The sequence below is a fragment of the Macaca thibetana genome, chromosome 3 (genome assembly GCF_024542745.1).
Source record: "Macaca thibetana thibetana isolate TM-01 chromosome 3, ASM2454274v1, whole genome shotgun sequence".
Taxonomy (NCBI): Eukaryota; Metazoa; Chordata; class Mammalia; order Primates; family Cercopithecidae; genus Macaca; species Macaca thibetana.
Window position 1 is genome coordinate 20296799 of NC_065580.1, and position 11213 is coordinate 20308011.

The 11213-nt window shown below is 43.7% G+C and overlaps 1 pseudogene; it reads right to left on the bottom strand.

Annotated features, from left to right (window-relative positions):
* Positions 1 to 9354: 9354 nt before the first annotated feature.
* LOC126951136 (60S ribosomal protein L17-like) lies at positions 9355 to 9908 on the bottom strand (annotated as a pseudogene).
* Positions 9909 to 11213: the final 1305 nt, after the last annotated feature.

Consider the following 11213-nt stretch of genomic DNA (forward strand, 5'->3'; position numbering starts at 1 on the left):
TTGCCTGTGAATCTACTGGGATGATCTTCTTTCTTACTCTTTCTCTTCTGTCTCTTCTTCTTCCTCTCCTCCTCCCCCTTCTCCTTCTTTTCCTTCTTCTCTTTCTTCTCCTTCTTCTTTTCTTCCTTCTCCTCCTCTTGTTCTTCCTTTTCCTCTTCTTCTTCTTCTTCTTTTTTTTTTTTTTGAGACAGGGTCCACCTCTGTGGCTGGAGTGCAGCAGGTGGCATGATCGCAGTTCGCTGGAGCCCCCACCTTTCAGGCTCAAGCGATTCTCCCACCTCAGCCTCCCAAGTATCTGGGACCACAGGCGTGTGCCACCACACAGGGCTAGTTTTTTAAAGAACTTTTGTGTAGAAACCAGGTCTCACTATATTGCCCAGACTGGCCATTAGAATCTTAATATTTTTGTCTTGTAATTTGTGGTTTATATCTGCTACATTTACTGGGTACCTGTATTTTTTTGGCAATTTTTTTCTTGTACTTTTAATTTTTAAAAACTATGGTAAAATACACATAACTTCAAATTTGCCATTGTAACATTTTTATTTTTTAATTTATTATTATTATTATTATTTTTGTAGAGATGGGGGTCTCACTCTGTTGCCCAGGCTGGCCTCAAATTCCTGACCTCAAGCAATCCTTCCACCTTTGCATCCCAAAGTGCTGGGATTACAGGTATGTACCACCATGCCCAGCCTGTAACAGTTTCAAAGTGAACAATTCAGTGGCATGTGGTACATTCACAATATTGTGTACCCATCACCACTATCAAACAGGGCCTTTTATGCCAGGCTACCCTGTGGACTTCTGACCAATCATTTGATCGTCTCCAGGTCAAGTGCCTATCCCTGGCCCAATAGGTCGTGGCTAGTAATGGAGAGCAGGTGGGGGCATGTGGCACAAAAACACAGGCCTTGGCTGGGCATGGTGGCTCACATCTGTAAGTCCCAGCGCTTTGGGAGACTGAGGGAGGAAGATCACCTGAGCCCAGGAGTTTAAGACCAGTCTGGTCAACATGGTAAGACCCCGTTTCTACCAAAATTTTAAAAATTAGCCAGACTGTCCAGGGCACGGTGGCTCATGCCTGTAATCCTAGCACTTTGCGAGGCTGAGGCAAGTGGATCACCTGAGGTCAGCAGTTCAACACCAGCCTGACCCCCATCTCTACCAAAAATACAAAAAATTAGCTGGATATGGTAGCAGGTGCCTGTAATCCCAGCTACTTGGGAGGTTGAGACAGGAGAATCGCTTGAACCCAGGAGGCAGAGGTTGCAGTGAGCCAAGATTGTACCATTGCACTCCAACCTGGGGACAAGAGAAAACTCTGTCTCAAAAAAAAAATAAAAAAATAAAAAAATAGCCAAGCATGGGAGTGTGCACCTGTGATTCCAGCTACTTGGGAGGCTGAAGCCAGAGGATCAGTTGAGCCCAGGAGGAGGAGGTTGAGGCTGCAGTGAGCCATGTTCATGCTACTGCACTCCAGCCTGGGCAACAGACAAGACCCTATCTCAAGAAAAGAAAAAAAAAAAGGCAGACCTGCCTGGCACAGGGAGCACTGTGGGCAGCATGTCAACAACACGTGAGTAACATGTCAACATGGCCTCAGTGGTTCATTTTTTCCAAAAAGAATTCTTGGTGAAGGAAAACAGTCTTTCTAAAAATTCAAACTAGGCTGGGTGAGGTGGCCCACGCCGGTAATCCCAGCACTTTGGGAGGCCAAGGTGGGCAGAGCACCTGAGGTCAGGGGTTCAAGACAAGCCTAGCCAACATGGTGAAACCCTGTCTCTACTAAAAATACAAAACTGCCCAGGGGTGGTGGCATATGCCTGTAGTCGCAGCTACTTGGGAGGCTGAGACAGGAAAATCGCTTGAACCCAGGAGGCAGAAGCTCTGAGCAGAGATCACACCACGGCCCTCCAGCCTGGGTGAGACAGAGTGAGACGCTGCCCCAAAATAAATACAAAAATAAATAATAAATAAAAATGCAAACAATGCATAAAAATATAAAGTAAAAAAAGAGAACCCAGAAACCTAAAATCTAAACCCTGCAAGTAATATGTATGTCACCCTTTTTCTCTTGGGCAACGACTACTTGTCTTTGAAGTCTCAATTTAGACTTCCCTACAGAAGCTCCGCCAGGTCTCAAGACTCACAAGAGAAGGGGCCCTCTCTTATGTTGCCAGAGCATCCTTCACTAACCTTGTTGCCATATCTGCCATACCTGAATGTTTGCCTTTTTTCTCTTTGAGACAGAGTCTCACTGTGTTGCCCATGCTGTAGTGCAGTAGTATGATCACGGCTAACGGCAGCTTCAACCTCCCAGGCTCAGGTGATCCTCCCACCTCAGCCTCCCAGGTAGCTATGACTACAGGTGGGCACCACCACACCCACTGAATTTCTGTATTTGAGGTAGAGATGGGGTTTTGCCATGTTGCCCAGGTTAGTGTCAAACTACTGGGCTCAAGCAATCCGCCCACCTCGGCTTTCCAAAGTGCTGGGAATACAGGTGTGAGCCATTGTGCCTGGTGCAATACTTGCCTTTCTCCCACAGTAGACTGCAAGTTCTTTGGAAGCAGGAACTCTTTTCAGTGTATTTTATTGTCTGATGCCTAGTAGTGCTCAAGAAATATTTGTTGAAAGACTAAACACAGTTTTGGATAACATCTTTGCTGAAATCATTCCATCTATAAAAGTATGTATTTAAATAATTTTATAAATTGGCCGTGTGTGGTGGCTCATGCCTGTAATCCCAGCACTTTAGGAAGCTGAGGCAGGTGGATCACCAGAGGTCAGGAGTTTGAGACCAGCCTGGCCAACATGGTGAAACCCTGTCTCTACTAAAAATACAAATATTAGCTGGGCATGGTGGCGAGCGCCTGTAATGCCAGCTACTCAGGAGGCTGAGGCATGAGAATCGCTTGAACCCGGGAGGCAGAGGTTGCAGTGAGCCAAGATCATTGCACTCCATCCTGGGTAATAAGAGTGAAACTCTGTCTCAAAACAAACAAACAAAATAATAATAATTTTATAAATCGGTATCATTATATAGACACATATTGGAAAACACAGTTCAACACTCAATAGCCTCACTTAAGAGCTTCTATATGGCATTCTATTATGGGAATATATTATCATTTGTTTAACTGCTTCTCTACTGGTGAGCATTTAGGTTGTATCTAATTCTTTTGTTGTTGTTGTTGTTGTTAAAACAACAGTGTGGGCTGGCTTGGTGACTCATGCCTGTAATCTCAGCACTTTGGGAGGCAGAGGCAGGTGGATCACCTGAGGTCAGGAGTTCGAGACCAGCCTGGCCAACATGGTGAAACTCCATCTCTACTAAAAATACAAAAAATTAGGTGGGCATGGTGGCAGGCACCTGTAATCCCAGCTACTCAGGAGGCTGAGGCAGGAGAATCACTTGAACCCAGGAGGCGGAGGTTGCAGTGAGCCAAGATCGCACCATTGAACTCCAGCCTGGGCAACAGAGCAAGACTCTGCCTCAAAAACAAACAAAAAAAACAACAGTGTGGTGACCTTCCTTATGCCCACCTATATCGTCGTATACTTGTTTGACTATCTCATGAGGATGAGTCCTCAGAGTGAAATTGCTCAGTCAACAATTCTGTCATCCGATGCCTCATTGCCTTCGAGAAAGGTTGTACCAATTTACACGTCTGCCAATAGTTCGAGTGCCTATTTCTCTTACAGTTGGTATAATCAATCCTTTAAATTCTTGCAAATCTGACAGAGAATTGTAACTCCCTTTAATGTGAAGATGTGGTGCAGGTGAACATGGTTTCATAGATTTGCCAGCCACTGTATGTATTCTTCATGTCCCTGATGCCTCCATCTTTTCCTTCCTGAGCTGTAAGAGCTTCTGTTAAACATGTAGGTTTCATATTCTGTTTTGCTGTTTAGCTTTCTTTAAATTTATAAATTTTTCTTGAAGTAAAAGGGCACATGGCAACACATCAAATAGTAAAATGAGTTTATAACAGAAATAAGCAATCTCCTGCTTCAACTTCCCACATCCCCAAAGAAATTCCTTCCTTCCTTCCTCCCTCCCTCCTTTCCTTCCTTCCTTCCTTCCTTCCTTCCTTCCTTCCTTCCTCCTTTTTCCTTCTTTCTTTCTTTCTTTTTCTCTCTCTTTCTTTCTTTCTCTCTCCCCCTCCCTCCCATTCCTTCCTTCCTTCCTTCCTTCCTTCCTTCCTTCCTTCCTGCCTTCCTTCCTTCTTTCCTTCCCTCTCTCCCTCCCCCTCCTCCCTCCTCTCTCTTTTCTTTTCTCCTCTCTCCCTCCCTCCTTTCTCTTTCTTTTCTTTTCTTTCTTTCTTCTCTCTCTCTTTCCCTCCCTCCCTCCCTTCCTTCCTCCTTTTTCTTTCTTTTTTCTTTTCTTTTCTTTCTCTCTCTCCCCCTCCCTCCCTCCCCTTCCTTCCTTCCTTCCCTCCCTCCCCCTCCTTCCTTCCTTCCCTCCCTCCCCCTGCTTCCTTCCTTCCCTCCCTCCCCCTCCTCCCTCTCTCTTTCTTTTCTCCTCTCTCCCTCCTCTTTCTTTTCTTTTCTTTTCTTTTCTTTTCTTTTCTTTCTTTCTTTCTTTCTTTCTTTCTTTCTTTCTTTCTTTCTTTCTTTCTTTCTTTCTTTCTTTTCTTTCTTCTCTTCCCTCCCTCCTTCCCTCCCTCCCTCCCTTCCTTCCTCCTTTTTCTTTCTTGTTTCTTTTCTTTTCCCTTTCTTTCTTCCTTCCTTCCTTTCTTTCTTTCTTTCTTTCTTTCTTTCTTTCTTTCTTTCTTTCTTTCTTTCTTTCTTTCTTTCTTTCTTTCTTTCTTTCTTTCTTTTCTTTCTTTCTCTCTCTCTCCCCTCCCTCCCCTTCCTTCCTTCCTTCCCTCCCTCCCTCCCTCTCTTTTCTCCTCCCTCGCTCCCTCCTTTCTCTTTCTTTTCTTTCTTTTCTCTCCCTCCATTTCCCTCCCTCCCTCCCCCTCCATTTCCCTCCCTCCCTCCCTCCCTTTCCCTCCCTCCCTCCCTCCCTCCCTCCCTCCCTCCCCCTTCCTTCCTTCCTTCCTTCCTTCCTTCCTTCCTTCCTTCCTTCCTTCCTTCCTTCCTTCCTTCCTTCCTTCCTTCCTTCCTTCCTCTGGGTTCTATCATCCAGGCTGGATTAGAGCTCCTAGGCTCAAGTGATCTTCCTGTCTCAGCCCTCCAAGTAGCTGGGACCATGCCCGGCTAATTTGTTAAAAACACTTAGTAGAGAAGAGGTCTCTCTATATTGCCCAGGCTGGTCTTGACCTCCTGGCCTCAAGCAATCAAACAATCCTTCTGCCTTGGCCTCCCAAAGTGCTGGGATGACAGGCTTGAACCACCATGCCTGGCAAGAAATTTCTTTTTATTGTGTGTTTTTAGTTTGCCAAGTGATTACTTTTATGATTAAAACAATATAATTATACTTTATTTCTTGGTTTATGACAGTATCAATCCATTACTCACAAGAAAAATGATAATTTAGGTCATAATTTTCCTTCCTTTGTGCTATTCTCCCAATATGGTATAGATATCTTTATTCTCTTAGTTACTTTTGAATTATACATAGTACACTTATAGCTCTAATCCTTATTATGTGCATTTTAGTCACCATATTGATCCTTGGGTAGGATGCCTACCAAATCCCTCCATCTTTCCTCACTGACTTCCAACTCTCACCTTTGTTATATGTAATTGGCTGTTGCCTTGTCAAAGATATTAACATTTTGTTCCATCTTGAAACCACAATCAAATCTTAGGTGTTTTATTCAAAACTCTGGAGGTTGACTGTGAACCTGAAAATGAATTAACAGCTGCTTATTTTATGGCCATGTAAATCTTGCTCACTCTAGGACCAAGGGTTGCATATGAAGATTCTGTTTCTCTAGAGGTCTAATGTCAAGACCAAAAGGAATTTTATTTTCTTTTATATCATCAGTTGCCTAAAACTATGCCACATTTTAGTTTTCTTCATATCATGGAAACAAAATATTCTTATTATTGTTTTTAATCAGAAATATATAATGACTATGAAGTCAATAATGCTCTTATGTTGATTTTTGTTATACAAAATGGTAATCTGAAAAACTGTAATATGTATTTGTGTCACATATTTTTTGTATGGAGGGTTTATATGTTTTGGCCCAATGTTGGGGAGCAGTGGCTATAGAATGGAATCTATGTTCAGCAGGTGGGGTGCTTCTGGCCCTGCCCACCTCTGCAGCTTCACCTCCCATCACTACCTCTTTCTCACTATTTAAACAACGTGATACTGCTTGCAGTCTTCTCGGCACACATGCATACACACATGATTTTGAAAGAATGATGGATATAATCAATTCCATTTTGTAGCATAACTTGATGTGCAACTCATAAGGCTATTTTTTCTTTTTTGAGATGGAGTTTCACTCTTGTCACCCAGGCTGGAGTGCAACGGCATGATCTCAGCTCACTGTAACCTCCTCCTCCCAGATGCAAATGATCCACGCGCCTCAGCCTCCAAAAGTGTTGGATCACTTGAGGTTAGGAGTTCGAGACCAGCATAGCCAATATGGTGAAACCCTGTCTCTACTAAAAATACAAAAGCTAGCCAGGTGTGGTGGTGCACCCTTGTCATCCCAGCTACTCGGGGGTCTGAGGCAGGAGAACCCCTGGAACCCAGGAGGCAGAAGTTGCAGTGAGCCAAGATCACACCACTGCACTCCAGCCTGGGCGACAGAGTGAGACTCTGCCTCAAAAATAAATAAAATAAAATTAAAATAAATAAAAACTTGGGCTGGGCACGGTGGCTCATGCCTGTAATCCCAGCACTTTGGGAGACCAAGGTGGGCAGATCGCCTGAGATCAGGAGTTTGAGACCAGCCTGGCCAACATGGTGAAGCCCCGTCTCTACTAAAAATACAAAAATTAGCTGGGCGTGGTGGCGCATGCCTGTAATCCCAGTTACTCAGGAGGCTGAGGCACAAGAATCGCCTGGGAGGCAGAGGTTGCAGTGAGCCGATATCACACCATTACACTCCAGCCTGGGCGACAAGAGCGAGACTTGGTCTCCAAAAACAAAAACAAAAACAAAACAAAACAAAAAAACTTGTTCTGCTCAGTAGTAAGTGGAAGATTTCCAGGTTTCTTCTTCAATATAGAAAACAAGGAGACTTGCTGGAAATTGTTTTATTGCCCCTCTAAAATGTAAACCTTTAAGATTGTTAAAATTGTAAAATATGTTTAGATTGTTAGGAGACATCATAAAACATGACTGATGGAAGAGATTTAATGTTGACTGAAGACAGAACTCATTGTTACGCATTTTAGTTGTAACTGAACTTAAAATGAACTCACTAGGATTTAAAAATACAATTTTTCCATCAAACTGAATCATTTTATTCCCAGATACTATAAATAGCCAGATTCCTTTTGGTTTTAAAGTCTGCCGCTGTGATTTGCATTACTATTTTATTTTTCTGTTTTCACAAAAGGAATAAATATATAATTGACATAATCCTCGTACATAAAAGTCACCATTTTAAAGGGTACAGTTCAGGCTGGGTGCAGTAGCTCATGCCTATAAGCCCAGCACTTTGGGAGGCCAAGGTGGGTGGATCTTTTGAGGTCAGGAGTTCGAGACTAGCCTGAGCAACATGGTGAAACTCAGTCTCTACTAGAAATACAAAAAATTAGTCGGGCGTGGTGGCGGGCACCTGTAGTCCCAGCTACTTGGGAGACTGAGGCAGGAAAATCATTTGAACTTGGGAGGCAGAGGTTGAAGTGAGCTGAGATTGCACCACTGCACTCCAGCCTGGGCAACAGAGTGAGACTCTGCCCCATTAAAAAAAAAAAAAAAAAAAAAAAAAAGGAAGGAAGGAAAGAAAGAAAGAGGTACAATTCAGTGATCTTGAGTATGTTCACAAGGTTGTGCAACCATCACCACAGTAGAATTCCAGAATTTTTCATCACCCGCCAAAGAATCCTCACACCTATTATCAGTCACTCCCTTCTCTCCTCCCCTGGCAACCACTCATCTATTTCTGTCTCTGTGAATTTTCATATAAACAGATATTTCACATAAATTGAATCATACAATAGATGGTCTTTGTGTCTGACTTCTTTTGCTTAGCATGTTTTTGAGATTCATTCATGATGTAGCAAGTATCGGAACTCCATTCCTTCTTTTTTTTTTTTTTTTTTTTTTTTTTTTTTTTTTTTTTTTTTTTTTTTTGATGGAGTCTCGCTGTGTCTCCCAGGCTGGAGTGCAGTGGCGTGACCTCGGCTCACTGCAGGCTCCGCCTCCCGGGTTCACGCCATTCTCCCGCCTCAGCCTCCCAAGTAGCTGAGACTACAGGTGCCCGCCACCACGCCCGGCTAGTTTTTTGTATTTTTAGTAGAGACGGGGTTTCACCATGTTAGCCAGGATAGTCTCGATCTCCTGACCTCATGATCCACCCGCCTCGGCCTCCCAAAGTGCTGGGATTACAGGCTTGAGCCACCGCGCCCGGCCTCCATTCCTTCTTATTTGCTGAATGATATTCCATTGTATGGATAGACCACATCTCATTTATCCATTCATCAGATGATGAACATTTGGACCATTCCTACTTTTGGCTATGATAAATGATGCCTGTCTGACCATTCATGTATGAGTGTTTGCGTGGACACATGTATTAGTTCCCTATGGCTGCCATGATAAAGCACCATACACTGAGCGGCTTTAACAAGAGAAATTGATCATTTCACAATTCGAGAGGCTAGAAGTCTGAGACCAAGATTTTGGCAGGGTGGGTTCCTTCTGATGCTGGGAGGGAGAATCTGATCCATGCCTCTCCCCTAGCTGTTGGTGGTTGCTGGCACCCTTGGGGTGCCTTGGCTTATAGATGCATCACCCCCATCTCTGCCTTCGTGTTCCCAGGCCATTCTCTCTGTGTGCTGTTTCTGTGTCCAAACTCTCCCATTTTATGATGACATCAGTTACAATGGATAAGACTCCCACTCTACTCCAGTATAACTTCATTTTTTTTTTTTTTTTTTTCTGAGACAGAGTCTCACTCTGTCACCCAGGCTGGAGTGCAGTGGCGTGATCTCAGCTCACTGCAACCTCCACCTCCCAGGTTCAAGAGAGTCTCCTGCCTCAGCCTCTTGTATAGCTGGGATTACAGGCACGCGCCACCACGCCCGGCTAATTTTTGTATTTTTAGTAGAGATGGGGTTTCACCATGTTGGTCAGGCTGGTCTCAAACTGCTGACCTCGTGATCCACCCACCTCGGCCTCCCAAAGTGCTGGGATTACAGGCGTGAGCCACCACATCTGGCACCCCTTTTTTTTTTGTTTTACTTTTAATTGCATTTATTTTAAAGCTGAATTTACTCTCGTGCCATAAGTTTTTGTTTCTTCAGTTTCTTCTGGGATATCTTTTTCTTCAGGGCAACCTCCTCTTCTGGTTTAGGAACAATCTGTTCCTTTTCAGTAAGGATCATCTCAGTGTGGCAGGGAGAGCTCATGGATGGGTTAATCCGACCATGAGCTCTGTAGGTCTGGCGGCACATCTTAGGTGCTTTGTTCACTTGGATATGCTCAATGACCAGAGAATCTACATCTAAACCCTTAAGTTCTGCATTGCTCTCTGCATTTTTAAGCATGTACAGCAAAAATTCAGCACTCTTTTTGGGCCACCAACCTTGTGTCCAGCCCCACTGCTTGGCCTGGGCATACCTGCCACCTCCACCATTGTAACATCGGAATGGTATGCACTATTTCTGTAAAGTGACATCTTTCAGATGCTTCGTGGTTTTCCATATAGGCATACCCTTGATGACCTGGGAAGTGTCATGAGTGTTCTTAAAGTGAAACAAAGATTTGAACCTCTTGATTTGCATGATTTTGTGGAGTTCTCTGGGTCAAGTGAATACTGAACCATTTTCACAGATTACCTCAGGCCACTTAGGGAAAGAGAAAGAGCTGACTTCATCTTAACGAATTATATCTGCAATGCTCCTAATTCCAAATCAACTCACATTCTAAGGTACTAGGGGTTAGGTCTTCCACATATAAATTTTGATGGGCACACAATTCAACTTATAAAATTATGTTCTCAATTCTCCTGAGGTTATACCTAGGAGTGGAACAGCACATAATCTATGTTTACCCTTTGAGGAACTGACAAATTGTTTTCTACAGGGGCTACATGATTCTAAATTTCCACCAGCAACACATAAGTGTTCTGATGCCCCCACATCTTCACTAACACTTGCTACTGCCTTTCTTTTAAAAAAATTCTAAAGTATGAGAAACATACTGCCTACCTTTTTAATTTTAGGGATCTGGCTGGGCACTGTGGCTCACACCTGTAATCCCAGCACTTTGGGAGGCCAAGACAGGTGGACCACCTGAGGTCAGGAGTTCAAGACCAGCCTGACCAACACAGTGAAACCCCATCTCTATTAAAAATATAAAATTAGCCGAGTGTGGTGCATGCCTCTAATCCCAGCTACTTGGGAGGCTGAGGCAGGAGAATCACTTGAACCCGGGAGGCAGAGGTTGCAGTGAGCCGGGAACATGCCACTGCACCTCCAGCTTGGGCAACAAGAGTGAAACTCTGTCTCAAAAAAAAATTTTTTTTTGGCATCCTACTGAGTAGGAAGTGATATCTTGTGGTTTTGATTTGCATTTCCCGAATGACCAATGATGCTGAGTCTCTATTCATGTGCTCATTGGTCATTTGCATATCTTCTGTGTAGACATGTCTATTAAAATCATTTGCCCATTTAAAAAATTAGATTGTCACTGGGCACAGTGGCTCATGCCTGTAATCCCAGCACTTTGGGAGGTCGAGGCGGGTGGATCATAAGGCCAAGAGATTGAGACCATCCTGGCCAACATAGTGAAACCTTGTCTCTACTAAAAATACAAAAATTAGCTGGGCGTGGTGGTGTGCGCCTGTAATCCCAGCTATTCAGGAGGCTAAGGCAGGAGAATCACTTGAACCCAGGAGGGGAAGGTTACAGTTAGCCGAGATCATGCCACTGCACTCCAGCCTGGCGACAGAGTGAGACTGTTTAAAAAAAAAAACAAAATTAGGTTGTCTTTTTATTGTTGAGTTGTAAGAGTTATTTATATATTCTGGATACTACACTTTCATCAGGTGTATGATTTGCAAATACTCTCTCCCATTCTGTGTTTTTTTTTTTTCCCCACCTTCTTGATAGTGTCTTTAGATGCACAA